Below are 17844 nucleotides of genomic sequence, written 5' to 3' on the forward strand. Positions count from 1 at the left end.
TTCTGATATATGACACGACTTATTTTTTCTAAGCGGCCAGTCCAGGAATTTTTAGGATGCCCTAAGTAAAAGCATTAGCGACGAATGCGCACAGCGTGGAGAAACAGTCATGAAGTCATGATCGTGAGAGACTCTGCACCTCTAGCACATCTTGCATCCGCGACTTAGACCGCGACTCGAGTCGACATTCCCGCGGCTGTCAAATCTGTCGATTTCCGTAGCACAACTTGTACCCGCGACTGCAACAGCCGCGTAGAGAACTCAAAGTCGCGGCGCGACTCATCAGTGTTCCCCGATGGAATCAAAGTCTAAACATAAATGCTATTTACATGTGACAACACTGAATCGGAAACAGGGTTGCGCTATTTCATTCGTTCTTTGGTGGTAAAAAATCTAGTTTATTGTCGATGGTTAAGTTTTTCCTGTCAAAGTCAAGGAACTTTCAAATTATGTCAACATTTAATTACGAGAAAAAATATGAAAAAAATGTAAGTAATAGAGCCTTATATACTAAATTTTGATAATATTCCTTAAAATATATAATATATAGTTTATTAATTTCTGTTTAATAAACCTTTTAAATAAAATATTTTTGTAAATAACTATAATTAATGGAATTGCTATTATTGGTTTGGTTCTCATATTCCTGTTGTAAATTGTGTTTTTTTTTTTTCAGAATAAGTCCAGCATTATCCTAGACACGATTGATATCCCAGCACCCAAAGGAAAATATTGTTAACAGGAATGTGCCAACGGGACCCGAAGTGGAGAGTCAGGAAAAGAAACACACTAGGCAAGCTTGTAGGTTTCAAACGCGGAGCTGTCCGTTTCTAAAGTCACTAAGATGTGAGAAGCGCTTTAGCTTTAAGAACACCACCGAGGAAGTGAACTATTATAATAACCATAATGGTTATGGCGTACCTATCTATAGTTCATTTTTTTTAGCATTAGAAATAAGGTAAACAATCTTGATGTGTCTTTTAATTGAAAAACACATTTTAAAAATAAGTTACAGCAAATATGTAACAATTATGAATCTAATACGATCATTTATATTTTTCTGCTTTCATAAGCAAATATTGTGCCAATAATGGATGGCATGTGTGTGTACTGTGTAACTGTTTATGATTTGACAAATTGATATGAAAAGCTTATTTCATAGTCCTCGATGAAGTCACAACCATATTTTATTTTTTTGTTTACAACTAATTTTCTTTCCAGGGTGATATTTAATTGTCCTACGCCGCATGTCGAATAAAAAGGAAGAGAGAAAATACTTTTCAATGGTAATAAAGAAGATTCTTACAATTTCTCTATTGTGGTTCTAGATGTTAAGAGCGCTCTTACAAGAAAAGTCGAAATAATGCAAAATTGATGATACAAGTCGACGAAATTCAGGACTTTGCGCTCATTATTAGAAACAATGAGTACTTGTTCCAGTAAAAGCGTCTTCTTATCTTTATAAATATCGTTGTAAATATTAGAAAAAGGACTTATTAAATTAGTAATGATTTTTTTTCTGATGGTCGTTTCCGAAAAACCCCGTGAAGCACTGAATGGCGAGCTCTTATTTGGAAATGTTGAGAATTTTACTCTGCTAAACCTGACTATTTTGTATTACTAATACCCTGTACTTTAGGCATATCAAACTATATTTTTCCTACATACCTTTGAGAAAGAGAAAATCAAAGTAAAACGAACTCGATTTTCTCTCCGAAACAAGTGTCAATTCCTACGAAAATCTACTTAATATCGAAGTCATTTTCATACTCAAGCAATCTGCAACGTTTGCTTATACTGTTGGTATACATTAGTGTTTATGAAATTCTACTATAATTTTTTGGCAATTTTTTGAAAACTACTCTATATTACCGATGACGCGCGCTGCGCCAGCTCAGTGCCGCGGCAGAGTTTGTAGAGGCAGGACGTGTGTCGGTCGGCTCCGCACATTTTCAACGGCGACGACGAGGTTTTTTATCATTGTGTGCGGCGGGCGCCGTGTAAAACGCTATACTGTGTGCGTGTAAACCGCAACGAGAGACTTTGATCCTAGCACTGTTTTTATAGTCTTATAATTTATAATGGTACAGTTTAATAAACTACCGGACAGGATTAAAAATATTTGAAACGACCTGACATTCTATATGTATTTATTTGACTCAAGATAGTACTCAGGGTCTGATGATGGAGCCGGAAGGTGGTCACCGGTACCAATCAACCATGCAACTAAACCACTTCGTGTTTAGGCTCGTTTTATTCACCTCAACAAGATCTTTGACACAAGATAGTACTCAGGGTCTGATGATGGAACCGGAAGGTGGTCACCGGTACCAATCAACCATGCAACTAAACCACTTCGTGTTTGGGCTCGTTTGATTCGGCTCAACAAGATCTTTGACTTAAGATAGTACTCAGGGTCTGATGATGGAGCCGGAAGGTGGTCACCGGTACCAATCAACCATGCAACTAAACCACTTCGTGTTTGGGCTCGTTTGATTCGTCTCAACAAGATCTTTGGCACAAGATAATACTCAGGGTCTGATGATGGAGCCGGAAGGTGGTCACCGGTACCAATCAACCATGCAACTAAACCACTTCGTGTTTAGGCTCGTTTGATTCGTCTCAACAAGATCTTTGACACAAGATAGTACTCAGGGTCTGATGATGGAGCCGGCAGGTGGTCACCGGTACCAATCAACCATGCCACTAAACCACTTCGTGTTTAGGCTCGTTTTATTCGTTTCTATAAGATCTTTGACACAAGATAGTACTCAGGGTCTGATGTTGGAGCCGGAAGGTGGTCACCGGTACCAATCATCCATGCAACTAAACCACTTCGTGTTTAGGCTCGTTTGATTCGTCTCAACAAGACCTTGGACACAAGATAGTACTCAGGATCTGATGATGGAGCTGGAAGGTGGCCACGGGTACCAGTCTACCATGTAACTGAACCACTTCGTGTTTGGGCTCGTTTGATTTGTCGCAACAAGATCTTTGACACAAGGTAGTACTGAGGGTCTGATGATGGATCCGGAAGGTGGTGACCGGTACCAATCAACCATGCAACTAAACCACTTCGTGTTTGGCTTCGTTCGATTCGTCGCAACAAGATCTTTGACACAATTTAGTACTCAGGGTCTGATGATGGAGCTGGACTGTGGCCACGGGTACCAGTCTACCATGTAACTGAACCACTTCGTGTTTGGGCTCGTTTGATTCGTCGCAATAAGATGTTTGACACAAGATACTACTCAGGGTCTGATGATGGAGCTGATAGATAGGTACCCGTCGCCACCTTCGCGCTCCATCATCAGACCCTGAGTACTACCTTGTGTCAGATCTTGTTGAGATGAATAAAACGTGCCTAAACACGAAGTGGTTTAGTTGCATGGTTGATTGGTACCGGTGACCACCTTCCGGCTCCAACATCAGACCCTGAGTACTATCTTGTGTCAAAGATCTTGTTGAAACGAATAAAACGAGCCTAAACACGAAGTGGTTTAGTTGCATGGTTGATTGGTACCGGTGACCACCTTCCAGCTCCATCATCAGACTCTGAGTATCACCTAGTGTCAAAGATCTTGTTGAGACGAATCAAACGATCCTAAACACGATGTGGTTTAGTTGCATGGTTGATTGGTAATGGTACCTTCCAGCTCCATCATCAGACCCTGAGTACTGTCTTGTGTCAAAGATCTTGTTGAGACGAATCAAACGAGCCCAAACACGAAGTTGTTTAGTTACATGATAGACTGGTACCCGTGGCCACCTTCCAGCTCCATCATCAGACCCTGTGTATCTTCAGTGTCAAAGATCTTGTTGAGACGAATCAAACGAGCCTAATCATGTTACTACATGGTTGATTGGTATCCGTGACCACCTTAATCATCATCAGATCCTCAGTACCAGTTCGTTTTTAAACCCTCGTTGATACAAACTTTACAACCTATAGGTACCAAATGCAATGACGAAACATGTAAATAAGCGAGTAGGTACCTATAATTTCTTTCGAGTAATATACCTTCATAAGTACGAGTATGGGGCTATTCATAAATTACGTCGTTTCAAATGGGAGGAATGGGGGGGGGGGGTCTGGACATCGGATGATGGTAACATGACGTAGGAGGAAACAGATTCATCCGAAGCTTGATTTTTGGATGATTTGAGGGGTGGGGGGGGGGTCAAAAATCGTCAAAAATAGATGACGTAATTTATGAACAGCCCCTATGTACATTTGCACTGCATTTAGTATTTTCGTACTTACCAAATAACAGTTTTAGAACTATAAAAGTTAAGTACAGTTAGTGTTGTTATGGTTGATTTCAATATGCTTCGCGAAGGATCAAGAATGTTTAATCCATCATTGTAGTGCGAGTGTGGTAGAAGGGATCGGCATACTGAGCTCGCACGGCCTGCCGCAGCGCGTAAAATACCTAAACTCGCTCAACGCCGAAATGTAATAGCGCTCTTAATAATATATTAGGTTTAATAATAAGAAGTCGAATATTGCAAGAATATATAAGGCAAAGCAATATACTATTAATTTAAATATTGCTTTTTTTTTCACTCCTGATTTTTTACCTGAAATTAAACAAACATAAAGTAGGTAGGTACCTACAACTCCTAGAAGCCATGATTAGCTCCCCAAGGCCCACTTCATACCTAATGCTGACAGCAACGTATCATAGCATGATCGTATCAGGCCCTGTCAAATATGAAGTGAAACATCTAGAACGCGGGTATGATCTAGAGGAGTTTCAATATGGTAGACCATATGATAACCGTACCTATGCTACGCAGACTATGACATGAGCGTAACGACTCCTTCAAAATATTGTTGGTCGGGTCGGTCCAGTCACGTCACGGTATGGTGTTGGCAGGGGACGGAATGGTTTAGTGGGTGATGACTGATAATATTTCATACAAAGCATGTTACAGCCACGTATTACATCATTTTGTTACAGTACGATGCAGCGGGCACAGGCCACATGTAGGTATGTTTTGTTGAAGTCGAGGAAGGTTCCAAACGGTACCTAAATAGTAAGAGATTGTTGAAATTAGACATCTAACCGTGATCCTAAATACTACTACTAAGATACTAGATAGGCTTACTTAATAAGTTGGATAGTTTGTTTTGAACATTTGTACCTACCCACCTCATCGGCTTCGTTTATGTACAAGCAAGCGGGCTCCGTTGTTAGGTTGATGAAAGTTTTGTGTAAGGAAGTCTTATGATTACTTTTACAAACTTACGAACCTGAATTGAAATTTAAAAAATCCTACATATGTACCTATTTACTTAATTGAGTACCTACAAGCTAGCTGTTTGAAATTAAAGTTGTAAACATGATGGGTGTGTTGTGGTACTTGTAGGTATCACCGTGCATAATCGATATAAGAGTGCGTAAAGCGCATTTAGTGATTATTCCATACTTCCTTATCCCTTAGGGCAATAAGTAATTATACAAATTATATTATTACATAATATATGAAACTTGTTTTTAAGTTATAATTATCATGAGTTCAGTTAAAAAAGTACAAGCAAACCACCCGCGAGAGCGAGTCGCGTTATAAAGTCGCGTAGACTTCAACTCGCGGATTGACATAAAGCCGAGAGAATATTTTGTCTCAAAATAGGCAGTTGTGCTACGGATTTCTGACAGTGACACCTGATCGCGAGATTGTCGCGGCTCTCGCGCGTGAGTTGTGCTGCCAACACGCGACAAGCCGCCAAGTCGCGCCGATCTGTCTCTTCTCGCGCCTGTCGCGGCCAGTTGTGCTAGAGGTGCTGAGAGACTATTTGACAGCTGCCTGAGCTGCCAACTGTCAGATAGTTTGTGTTTCTTACCCGCCAGGGCGGCGCCACAGTTACTGACAAAATTCAATCAAGAGTATATTATAGTCTTTAGTTTTCAAGCTGAGCTCTTTGGAGTCTGTTGCTGTTGTATTAGATACCGCAAACACAAGGCGCCTTAAAAAATTCAGAGCGGTTTTTAATGTTTATTTGTTATCATCTCTATGGCCTTAGGTAGTTGATGCATAATGAACTGGCCGGCACGACAATACATATAAGACAGCTGGTTAGGGCAACGAACAGAGGAGAACGAGAAAACAAAATAAAAGCAAAAAGCCAACGACACGAGGTGTTCCCAGGCGGTCACCCATCCAAGTACTGACCTCGCCCGACGTTGCTTAACTTCGGTGATCGGACGAGAACCGGTGTATTCAACGTGGTATGGACGTTGGCAACCATCATATCAAATTAGTTCTACATAAATTGTTTTACAGTACTTTATCTGACGTCACTGCGTACGACCGCACATTACAATTTCCTGAATAACTACAAATTATTAAAGTGCGAATATCACGTTGAGGCAATGCGTAGGGGTCTCCATCACCACTAGTGACACGTAAAGTAAATTTATGAGTATACATATTTATACACGTAGCAAAAGTAATGATATCATCACAAAAACACTCTAATGTCAGAATTGTGCTTCATGAATTGCGAAGGGCACGCGTTTTACCAGTTTTAAAACAGATGTGTTATATTGTTATCTAATAAAATGAAGTAAGTGACAAACAGAACTGCTACCGACATTCCGCAAAAAATAAAACATCAAAAAGCCAACGACACGAGGTGTTCCCAGGCGGTCACCCATCCAAGTACTGACCTCGCCCGACGTTGCTTAACTTCGGTGATCGGACGAGAACCGGTGTATTCAACGTGGTATGGACGTTGGCAAGTAATCGTTTGAAATTGCTGATCGCTTGGTCGCTTGGTTGTTTGGTGTTGGTCGCTTGGTTGGCTTGGCTTGGTTGGTGCTGATTGGTTGGTTGGTTGGTTGGTTGGCTTGGTTGATTGGTTGGTTGGTGATTGGTTGGCTACATCTACATATTATAATCCAGTTGCATCAGCCACAGTTGGTAGTACCAAAGAGAATAGATAGTATAGAGGGGTCCTGTCATAGTAAATTTTATAGTCACAGTAAATTTACTGCCATCTATCGACACACGACTAAAACTCAAAATGAAAACGTATAAAACTATCAAAAAACCCATGTCCTTACTTTTTCCAAACAGAAGTTATACGTGCCACTTTAGTACCGTTACTGTGTTCTTTATTTGCTTATTTGTCAACCGTAATTATTTGGGTCGACCGTAATTGAGTGGCTTATTTTGTAATTACTAGAATATAATCAAGATTTTGTAAAACCTTAGTTTTCCTATTTTGAGTTCCGTGCCATCTAGCGGCATTTACTCGTACTGCCAATAAACGAGGGAAATACTACTCTGATAAGTATGTACTCAGTGACAGAGATGGCGCTTTAGTGTACCGTTTTTCATATTTTTAGTTTACATTTTCAGTTATATCTCACTTTAAATACTTATGATTTTTTTAAATAATAGTTACGTCGACCAAACGTCAGGCCTGATTTACACATTGATTAGTATTAAGTGCTAGTTTATACATTTGCTACTAAACGCAAGTTAGTAGAAGTAGCAAACGTTATCAATGTGTAAATCGAGCCGTAGACTCGTGATGAGAGAATAATCCCTTTTTGTGACCATATTCAAATAATAACTATAAAACCTTACTGTTCTTGATACAAGTTTCTGTACTTTTGAAAACATGTTTGCAAAATAATTGGTGTGATACCAATGTTGATCCACAGGGGGCTCCGGTTGTGTGAACGAGACGTCTGCAGTGCGTATAACAACACAAGCTACTGAAACTAGGAATCTCCTTGGTAACAACATTTTTGTCTAGGTGATCGCCAACGTCCATACCACGTTGAATACACCGGTTCTCGTCCGATCACCGAAGTTAAGCAACGTCGGGCGAGGTCAGTACTTGGATGGGTGACCGCCTGGGAACACCTCGTGTCGTTGGCTTTTTGCTTTTTTGGATTGGCTTTTTGCTTTTTTGGAGTTGCAGTCCTAAAAGTCTGCAGACTGCAGAACGGGCTGTAATATAAGATTTCCATATCGGTTAATTTTGGTAAACATGTAAGTATACTTTGAGATTTGTTTATTCGTAATTTTAGGTATATACCTGTATATGTATTGAGTGAGAGACTTGTTAATCTCCATAACTTATAAAAGGAAGGAGTTATTTTATAAATGGAATGAACCTAGAGTCACTATTATAGTACCTATTACCATACTAATATTATATTTTAAAGAATGGTATAATGATAACAATACCGCCACCTACCGGAGTTAGCTGAAACTAAAACTTAAATAAAATGTTACAGATGGCATGGCAGCCATGGCACCCAATATGTAGTAGGTACCTACATACAAAGACATATGTAACTCCGTATAAGATGAATAAAGTCTAAGGAAAAAACGTGCCTCGGAACTCGGAAGTCAAGAAAAAGTCATTCTCGGACAGATGGCGCATACACCTTTGGCCTATCCTCGGCTAGATGGCGGTGACGACACCGTTTCATATTTACCAATTTTAACACATAGGTATCAGCAAGTATCAGTGAATGAACATGGGTCAAAATGATATAAAAATAATAAAATCATTTATCCATATATATTAATTTTTTGATAGTTTTATACGTTTTCATTTTGAGTTTTGGTCGTGTGTCGATACATGGCAGTAAATTTACTGTGACTACAAAATTTACTATGACAGGACCCCTCTATACTATCTATTCTCTTTGCTACATACTAAGTTGTGTTTTTTTTATATTGTTTTATAATTGATATATTGCAACGTCACTTTATGAAATTACCATTATAATTCATAAAATATGTAGTATTTTTTTGTGAATTTTAATAATAATCGAATTATATGTTGAAGGGAAAATAAAGCGTTTCAGTAATGAATCCGTCTTTAGATTGGTGACCCCGACTTGATCTCTCTACGTCAATAATCAGGAGTTATTCAGGAAATCTTCATGTGCAATCGTACGCTAGTGACGTCACGTAAGTACTTAATACAGTTTTTGAACACAATTTTTGTTTTAGTGATCGCCAACGTCCATACCACGTTGAATACACCGGTTCTCGTCCGATCACCGAAGTTAAGCAACGTCGGGCGAGGTCAGTACTTGGATGGGTGACCGCCTGGGAACACCTCGTGTCGTTGGCTTTTTGATGTTTTATTTTTTGCGGAATGTCGGTAGCAGTTCTGTTTGTCACTAACTTCATTTTATTAGATAACAATATAACACATCTGTTTTAAAACTGGTAAAACGAGTGCCCTTCGCAATTCATGAAGCACAATTCTGACATTAGAGTGTTTTTGTGATATCATTACTTTTGCTACGTGTATAAATATGTATACCTACTCATAAATTTATAACTGTTTTTACTTTACGTGTCACTAGTGGTGATGGAGACCCCTACGCATTGCCTCAACGTGATATTCGCACTTTAATAATTTGTAGTTATTCAGGAAATAGTAATGTGCGATCGTACGCAGTGACGTCAGATAAAGTACTGTAAAACAATTTATGTAGAACTAATTTGATATGATGGTTGCCAACGTCCATACCACGTTGAATACACCGGTTCTCGTCCGATCACCGAAGTTAAGCAACGTCGGGCGAGGTCAGTACTTGGATGGGTGACCGCCTGGGAACACCTCGTGTCGTTGGCTTTTTGTTGTTTTATTTTTTGCGGAATTATTCTCTCATCACGAGTCTTAGGCTCGATTAAACATTGATTAGTGTTAAGTGTTCATACGTTTGCTACTTCTACATAAATATGTACCTACTTATTTGCGTTTAGTAGCAAATGTATAAACTCGCACTTAACACTAATCAATGAGTAAATCAGGCCTTGCGTTTGATCGACGTCACTGTTATTAAAAAGTCAAGACTTACAAAATTAAAAATGGTTTACAAAAAACTGAAGATGAAAGTAAAAATATGAAAAACAGTACACTAAAGCGCCATCTCTGTCACTGAGTACATACTTATCAGAATAGTATTTCCCTCGTTTAGAGGCAGTACCAGTAAATGCCGCTAGATGGCACGGAACTCAAAATAGGAAAAATAATGGTTCACAAAAACATTGATTACATTCTAGTAATTACAAAATAAGCCACTCAATTACGGTCGACGGTCGACCCAAATAATTACGGTTGACAAATAAGCAAATAAAGAACACAGTAACGGCACTAAAATGGCATGTATAACTTCTGCTTGGAGTGTGTCAAAAAGTAATGATATGGATATTACCAACTGTGGCTGATGCAACTGGATCATTATAATATGTAGATGTAGAACCAAGGGATCAGCAACTTCAAATGTTCATTTGCCAACGTCCATACCACGTTGAATACACCGGTTCTCGTCCGATCACCGAAGTTAAGCAACGTCGGGCGAGGTCAGTACTTGGATGGGTGACCGCCTGGGAACACCTCGTGTCGTTGGCTTTTTGATGTTTATTTTTTGCGGAATGCCGGTAGCAGTTTTGTTTGTCACTAACTTTATTTTATTAGATAACAATATCACATCTATTTTAAAACTGGTAATGATGGTATTCCATCTATCCAATATCTTTGTCCAAAATGTGTATTTGCGTCTCTCATTAATTTGCTTAGTGAGAGAGTGAGACGCAATGCACATTGGACAAAAAGATTGGACAGGCAGAATACCACCCTAAAACGCGTTCCTTTCACAGTCCGGAAAGCACAATTCTGACATTAGAGTTTTTTGTCATAATATCATTACTTTTTGCTACTTGCTTTACTCGTAAATTGATTTCTGTTTTTACTTTACGTGCCACTGGTGGTGATGGTGACCCTTACGCACTGCCACTGCCTCTACTTTAATAATTTGTAGTTTGTAGTTATTCAGGTTTAATGTGCGGTCGTACGCAGTGACGTCAGATAAAGTATTGTAATACAATTATTTATGTAGAACTATTTTGCTATGGTGGTTGCCAACGTCCATACCACGTTGAATACACCGGTTCTCGTCCGATCACCGAAGTTAAGCAACGTCGGGCGAGGTCAGTACTTGGATGGGTGACCGCCTGGGAACACCTCGTGTCGTTGGCTTTTTGTTGTTTTATTTTTTGCGGAATTATTCTCTCATCACGAGTCTTAGGCTCGATTAAACATTGATTAGTGTTAAGTGTTCATACGTTTGCTACTTCTACATAAATATGTACCTACTTATTTGCGTTTAGTAGCAAATGTATAAACTCGCACTTAACACTAATCAATGAGTAAATCAGGCCTTGCGTTTGATCGACGTCACTGTTATTAAAAAGTCAAGACTTACAAAATTAAAAATGGTTTACAAAAAACTGAAGATGAAAGTAAAAATATGAAAAACAGTACACTAAAGCGCCATCTCTGTCACTGAGTACATACTTATCAGAATAGTATTTCCCTCGTTTAGAGGCAGTACCAGTAAATGCCGCTAGATGGCACGGAACTCAAAATAGGAAAAATAATGGTTCACAAAAACATTGATTACATTCTAGTAATTACAAAATAAGCCACTCAATTACGGTCGACGGTCGACCCAAATAATTACGGTTGACAAATAAGCAAATAAAGAACACAGTAACGGCACTAAAATGGCATGTATAACTTCTGCTTGGAGTGTGTCAAAAAGTAATGATATGGATATTACCAACTGTGGCTGATGCAACTGGATCATTATAATATGTAGATGTAGAACCAAGGGATCAGCAACTTCAAATGTTCATTTGCCAACGTCCATACCACGTTGAATACACCGGTTCTCGTCCGATCACCGAAGTTAAGCAACGTCGGGCGAGGTCAGTACTTGGATGGGTGACCGCCTGGGAACACCTCGTGTCGTTGGCTTTTTGATGTTTATTTTTTGCGGAATGCCGGTAGCAGTTTTGTTTGTCACTAACTTTATTTTATTAGATAACAATATCACATCTATTTTAAAACTGGTAATGATGGTATTCCATCTATCCAATATCTTTGTCCAAAATGTGTATTTGCGTCTCTCATTAATTTGCTTAGTGAAAGAGTGAGACGCAATGCACATTGGACAAAAAGATTGGACAGGCAGAATACCACCCTAAAACGCGTTCCTTTCACAGTCCGGAAAGCACAATTCTGACATTAGAGTTTTTTGTCATAATATCATTACTTTTTGCTACTTGCTTTATTCGTAAATTGATTTCTGTTTTTACTTTACGTGCCACTGGTGGTGATGGTGACCCTTACGCACTGCCACTGCCTCTACTTTAATAATTTGTAGTTTGTAGTTATTCAGGTTTAATGTGCGGTCGTACGCAGTGACGTCAGATAAAGTATTGTAATACAATTATTTATGTAGAACTATTTTGCTATGGTGGTTGCCAACGTCCATACCACGTTGAATACACCGGTTCTCGTCCGATCACCGAAGTTAAGCAACGTCGGGCGAGGTCAGTACTTGGATGGGTGACCGCCTGGGAACACCTCGTGTCGTTGGCTTTTTGCCATTTATGAAAATGGCGTCCAAATCTCAAATGTTTTGTATTTGGTTTTTTCCTTCCAAACTATTTTAGTACTACAAGGACTCAGAATCTTCAGTAAATCATCGTCATCATCATATCAGACCTGCTAGCATGACTTGCGATTTCGCGCGCGACTCCATAGCCATACATCTTGCGCGACTTCAAGTATGGACCTGCGCGCGAGAATGCAACTCATGCTAGACGGTCAGTAGTGTAGTAAATGAAGCAAGTTGTTGTATGGAGACTGGAGACCCATGCATTAATTTCTCAGTCGATGAAATTTTGCTTATGCATTGCCGAGTATGAGCCGAAACTAACATATAAATATCCAAAAAAAAACACTCCTAAGTTAGGTATTTATTCGTAAAAATACAAATCTGTTTATATATTGAACCGAGTAATTCCTCTGTCCAAAATTATTTTCCCAAATAAGTTATTTGTATCAGTATGTGATACTAGAAAAAAATCTAAAACTTTTGTCAAACATGAGAATATTTTTTTTATGATACAGTAGAGTCCGGTTATAACGACGCCCAAGGGACTGCTGATATTACGTCGTACTAAACGAACTGCCAATTTTAATATGTATATTATTTTAATCAAAATAATAATTACATCATTTTGTATTTATTAATACTTATGCGACAATCAAAGAAGAAAAAAACATTTCTTTTAAAATATTGACTTACGTTAGTATTACAACACTTTGTCTTAAATGGAGAGACTTGTGTATTTAGAAGAAGCCACTTTTCAAGGTACGTGTAACTCACTCGCCATCCGCAAATTACTCGAATATCGTAAAATAAAAAGACATATTTCTTGGGGATCTAATCAAGATGCCGTTGTTTTATCACACACTTCCTGTGTCCATCATCAGATCAGCTCGAAGGTACCTACCATAATATTGTATTGTCACCCAACTTACATAATTATGAATGTGAAGTTAAAGCTCAATTGAATAATGGGAATGGGGTTTTATTTAGTTTGCAAGATTACGAAAAGTCCCATGACTATATTTCATCTTGCTGCGTATAGGCAAAAGGGGGAGGGGAGTTGGGTGCGCGGGACAGAGTAAGCTTCTTTTACCAACAATTTATTTGTAAAAACTAAGTCGCTCGTCGTTGTAACCGGACTTGACGGACGGAATTTGAGTCAATTTCCGTCGTTAAAAGCAATCGGTCGTTATAAGCGGAGTCGTAATAAGCGGTTGTACTTTCATAGTAGCTTATACTAAAACCAAACAAGTGCCTATACTTACGTCGCTATAAGCGGTTGGTTGTTATATGCGAAGTCGTACTAACCGGACTCTACTGTAATTCGTTTTTTGACGCTCATTTTCATCGGAAAATTGCTCTGCCATTTTGTCCTTCTTATATGATCTAGAATAAAATTTGGCGTAGTGGGTAAGAAAATCAATAAAAAATGCATACCCAAGTTTATGTATTTTAGAACTATTAAAAACTGAGAGTGGAAAATTTCTCAGCCTGATTTCTTTTTAAATATATATTAAATAGTCACGTATATACTTAAATCCAAAATATCCAAAAGAAATATCATCCCTTGTACACCCCGCTCCCTATACACTGCTCCCGATATGTTTAGTTTTTAATACGCTCGTTCTTTTTTTGGATGTTTTTATAGTTGAATGCACGGAAGAAAGAATGAGCGCGCCGCACTTCTTTGTTTTGTGGTTGAATGGAAAGAAAACTGTGAACTTAATTCAATAAATAAAATGGATAGAGAAATTTTCCACAGCGAGTAAAAAGGCAATTTCTGAAAAAAGTATAGTTACATGGTAACTTATTTAGATTTTCAATTTATAGGTAACGTAAACCGGGGTTACTTTGATCAATTTTAGAGTTTGGCACCATTTTTTGACGATCCTAATACACGTAAAAATATGAAATAAAAATATAATAATCGGTTTTTTCTCTTCTTTCAGCCTGCCAAATAAAGAAAAATCAGGGCTTATATTTTTTCAGAAATAAATAAAAACAACGCGATCAAAGTTATATTGAGAATGGGGTTACTTTGCAACCACTAACTTTTTTGCTGACAATCTAAAGTAGACCCGCTAAAAAGCCCGTAAAAAATAAAAAAATAAAAATCGGTTCAGTACTTTATAAGTTAAGTATATATATTTTTAAGGTGTGGGGGTTACTTTGATAACATACCAAATGATACAAATTAATAACTTTAAGCGCTTATTAGATTATTTACTATAAATAACGTAGGAATTTAACTTATCATCGCATTTTTTAATTGCAAGCTTTTCCGTTTCAGTAAATTTGGTCTGTGCACCCGGGTTTTGATATGTTGCCTTTATACTTATTTTATAAAGTTCTATAAAAAATATTGTATGCTTTCGATGAGGCACGAATAGATTTTGTGCCCGCCACTATGTTTACGAGTGCATCATTGAGTTGTTCTTCTTGGTACTTTTTGTAGTCTCGTTACCCGGTATTTTTTTGTAATTTCTGGCATTGTTTCTAAAAAAAAACAATGCATATTTATTTATTGTGGAATGAATACCCTGGTGGGCTGGTGGTCTCACGCACGTATAATAAAAAACCTAAAGCAAAGCTGCAGGATAAAATATAGCCAATTTCCACCCAGAAAGTTAATTCCATACAATAAAACCGGGTAAAAGAATGTTTGAAATCAGATGAGCAGTTCCGGAGATCAACTCCTACATACAAACTTATAATTCTACATCCTCTACAGTCCACTGACTCAAACGTTACCAATTTATCATATAGCTATTGAAAAAAATACATTAAAATTTTTTAACCTGCCAAAATAATGCATGGTGTTACTTTAATATTTTAATCAATTTCACCACGTATAAGTGATCAAAGATACCCCGACCCATGGATTCCCCGCCTACGTGCGCATGTGTAGGTTGTCGAATTCAGGTATTTTTTTATAAACTCACGTATAACACTGATTAACCTAAGACACTATAAACTTACATGTATTAATTATTGACACAAATACAGTCAAAGTTTTTCAACCAATAAAACCAGGAAGAAAAGCGCACCCGCCATTAATATTTTTTTTTCTAGGCGAAATAATAATATTACACTAGCATCCGGTTATTGCGCGGTGTAGCAACTATCAGTGTTGCCAATAAAGAAAAAATAACTGCGAATGTATTTTTCAACTCGTGAAAACAAGCACTTTAGTAGCGGAGGGAAGTTGGTATCAAAGTCGACCCGCAAATCAAAGTAACCCCGGTTTACGGTATAAATCGGCAATAAAATGGCATTCCAGTGAAAAAATTAGACTGAGCAATTTTCATGTCCAAGACACGCCAAAAAATTATAGGTATTTTGTTAATATTGGTATTTCTGCGGGGATATTTTTTTTTGATGTTTCATATATTGTTGCAATACGTTACATGAATATGTCCGGAGAAGAAAGTTTAAACGGAGCATTTTTCCGTAAAAAGATATTACCTAACCCATTAGCGGCTGAATTTTTTTTATGTCGCCGATTTTGATGATTTTCAGATATATTACTATATTAGGCCTCAGAAACAGAAATATGAAATTTAAATTTAAATCCGACTTGTAGTTTAGAAAAAAAATTCTGATGCCGCATGGCATCGCTAGCCCTCTACCGTGTCATTAAAAACATTTTGTTATTTGTCAGCATTTATTGAACATGAAAGTTATAATCACATTTGGCAAAAGTCCTGCAACATTGCAATCTGGATTGTCTTTTACACTGTTCCAAAGCACATTCTACGTACATCCTCAGCACATGTTACCAAATAATGACCAACCCCATCATAGCGAATATCATCAGCAACTCGAATACCGGTCTGAGATTGTCGCAACCCTTGAGGACAGACCGTTTATTAAGAAGTCTGCATACGTCTGTGTAATGTAACCAGCTGTGTAACCAGCAAGTGATAAAAACTGTCATCACAACGTAGCATGATGTTCCCAATTCTACTATATTGACTAGAAAATCAGTGACTCGTCGTATAGGAAGACCCGGTTTATGGTTCTATCTGAAGTTCTCTACAGAATGGAAACCGGTATCGCGATGTCATAGATGTAAACAGCATCACCCTACCACACCAGATATCTTAATAACAGTCAGTGATGTTACTAATGAAGTAACAACCAACTAAGTGGGTTGGACCTTGATAGACTGTATGGGCAAGAGGTTCAACATAGCCACTAAAACTTAAAATCCTTACTTTTTTGACAGTAATTGTATTCGAGATATTTAAATAGCCCGATAATATTCTAAAATCATGATGAAAACGCTAACAAATAGGGGAAAATAAAACATAGAACATGTAACACATATCATGTGATAAGACTACATAAGCGGCTAATGGTGCCGTCCGGCATCGGAGAATTTTCTCATGCCATATACAAAATCTGAAATCAAAGTTTAATATTCTATGTATATCATTGCATCAATTATACATACCACGTCCTGATAAAATACATAACATAAATATTTTACTAGAAAAACAACTATTTCTGACCAGTTTACTTAGAATGAACACCAAAAATTTGTATTTTTTTCAATACTCAATTTTTGGGTACCTGAAACCAGTAGGAACAATTCAAGTTGCTTAAAATATGTAATTAAATTGATAACTGATATCCTTGAGTATCTAATTAATCACAAAACTCCTTAATTTTCTGCTTATTGTATCCTTAGAGAGCGAAATACTAAGCACAGGAAAAGCGATGCCGTATGGCACCGCTAGCCGTTAATGGGTTAACGATTTAAGACTTTAGGTATTTACTTCTATCCTATTATTATTATTCTTTGGAAATTTATACAATACTTTTTATTTATTGATACTTTATCATACTGTGAGGTTTTTCTGGCTGAGGAATTACTGCGGGGTCCACTACCTTTATTTACTACACTACAGGCAATAGAGGGCTATTGCCATAGTAAATTTTGTAGTCACGGTACATTTACTGCCATCTATCGACACACGATTAAAACTTAAAATAAAATTGAATATGTATAGATTAATCAAAATATGTATACAGATAAATGATTTTTAATATTTATTGTTCCATATTGACCCATGTTCTTTCACTGATATGTGTTAAAATTGTTAAATATCAAACGGTGTCGTCAACGCCATCTAGCCGAGAATAGGCCAAAAGTAATGGCGCCATCTATTCGAGAATGACTTTTTCTTGATTTCAGAGGCTCGTTTTTTTCTTAGACTTTATTCATCTTATACGGAGTTACATATATCTCTGCTACAGGTGAATGTTGTTAACTACTGGCGCTCCATAATGACGTTCAAAATTTTCAAAAAGGTAAATATGTACTGAATTGGTGTTGGTTAAATGGATGGATCGAGTTAAAATTCCTTAACAGATTACAATCATGAATGTT

The 17844-nt window shown here is 37.7% G+C and overlaps 9 non-coding genes across 9 annotated transcripts; 7 read left to right on the plus strand and 2 right to left on the minus strand.

Moving 5' to 3' along the window:
• Positions 1–6128: 6128 nt before the first annotated feature.
• LOC134799734 (5S ribosomal RNA) lies at positions 6129–6247 on the minus strand. The gene has a single exon (XR_010145453.1). It is a non-coding gene; the product is annotated as a 5S ribosomal RNA (ribosomal RNA).
• A 378-nt stretch (positions 6248–6625) lies between these two features.
• Positions 6626–6744, minus strand: LOC134799735 (5S ribosomal RNA). Its single transcript, XR_010145454.1, has one exon. It is a non-coding gene; the product is annotated as a 5S ribosomal RNA (ribosomal RNA).
• Positions 6745–7777: 1033 nt separating this feature from the next.
• LOC134799736 (5S ribosomal RNA) lies at positions 7778–7896 on the plus strand. Its single transcript, XR_010145455.1, has one exon. It is a non-coding gene; the product is annotated as a 5S ribosomal RNA (ribosomal RNA).
• Positions 7897–8990: 1094 nt separating this feature from the next.
• Positions 8991–9109, plus strand: LOC134799723 (5S ribosomal RNA). Its single transcript, XR_010145443.1, has one exon. It is a non-coding gene; the product is annotated as a 5S ribosomal RNA (ribosomal RNA).
• A 391-nt stretch (positions 9110–9500) lies between these two features.
• Positions 9501–9619, plus strand: LOC134799724 (5S ribosomal RNA). The gene has a single exon (XR_010145444.1). It is a non-coding gene; the product is annotated as a 5S ribosomal RNA (ribosomal RNA).
• A 661-nt stretch (positions 9620–10280) lies between these two features.
• On the plus strand, positions 10281–10399 carry LOC134799725 (5S ribosomal RNA). The gene has a single exon (XR_010145445.1). It is a non-coding gene; the product is annotated as a 5S ribosomal RNA (ribosomal RNA).
• Positions 10400–10907: 508 nt separating this feature from the next.
• On the plus strand, positions 10908–11026 carry LOC134799726 (5S ribosomal RNA). Its single transcript, XR_010145446.1, has one exon. It is a non-coding gene; the product is annotated as a 5S ribosomal RNA (ribosomal RNA).
• A 661-nt stretch (positions 11027–11687) lies between these two features.
• LOC134799727 (5S ribosomal RNA) lies at positions 11688–11806 on the plus strand. Its single transcript, XR_010145447.1, has one exon. It is a non-coding gene; the product is annotated as a 5S ribosomal RNA (ribosomal RNA).
• A 508-nt stretch (positions 11807–12314) lies between these two features.
• LOC134799728 (5S ribosomal RNA) lies at positions 12315–12433 on the plus strand. The gene has a single exon (XR_010145448.1). It is a non-coding gene; the product is annotated as a 5S ribosomal RNA (ribosomal RNA).
• Positions 12434–17844: the final 5411 nt, after the last annotated feature.

The sequence above is a fragment of the Cydia splendana genome, chromosome 18 (assembly GCF_910591565.1).
Source record: "Cydia splendana chromosome 18, ilCydSple1.2, whole genome shotgun sequence".
NCBI classification, from domain to species: domain Eukaryota; kingdom Metazoa; phylum Arthropoda; class Insecta; order Lepidoptera; family Tortricidae; genus Cydia; species Cydia splendana.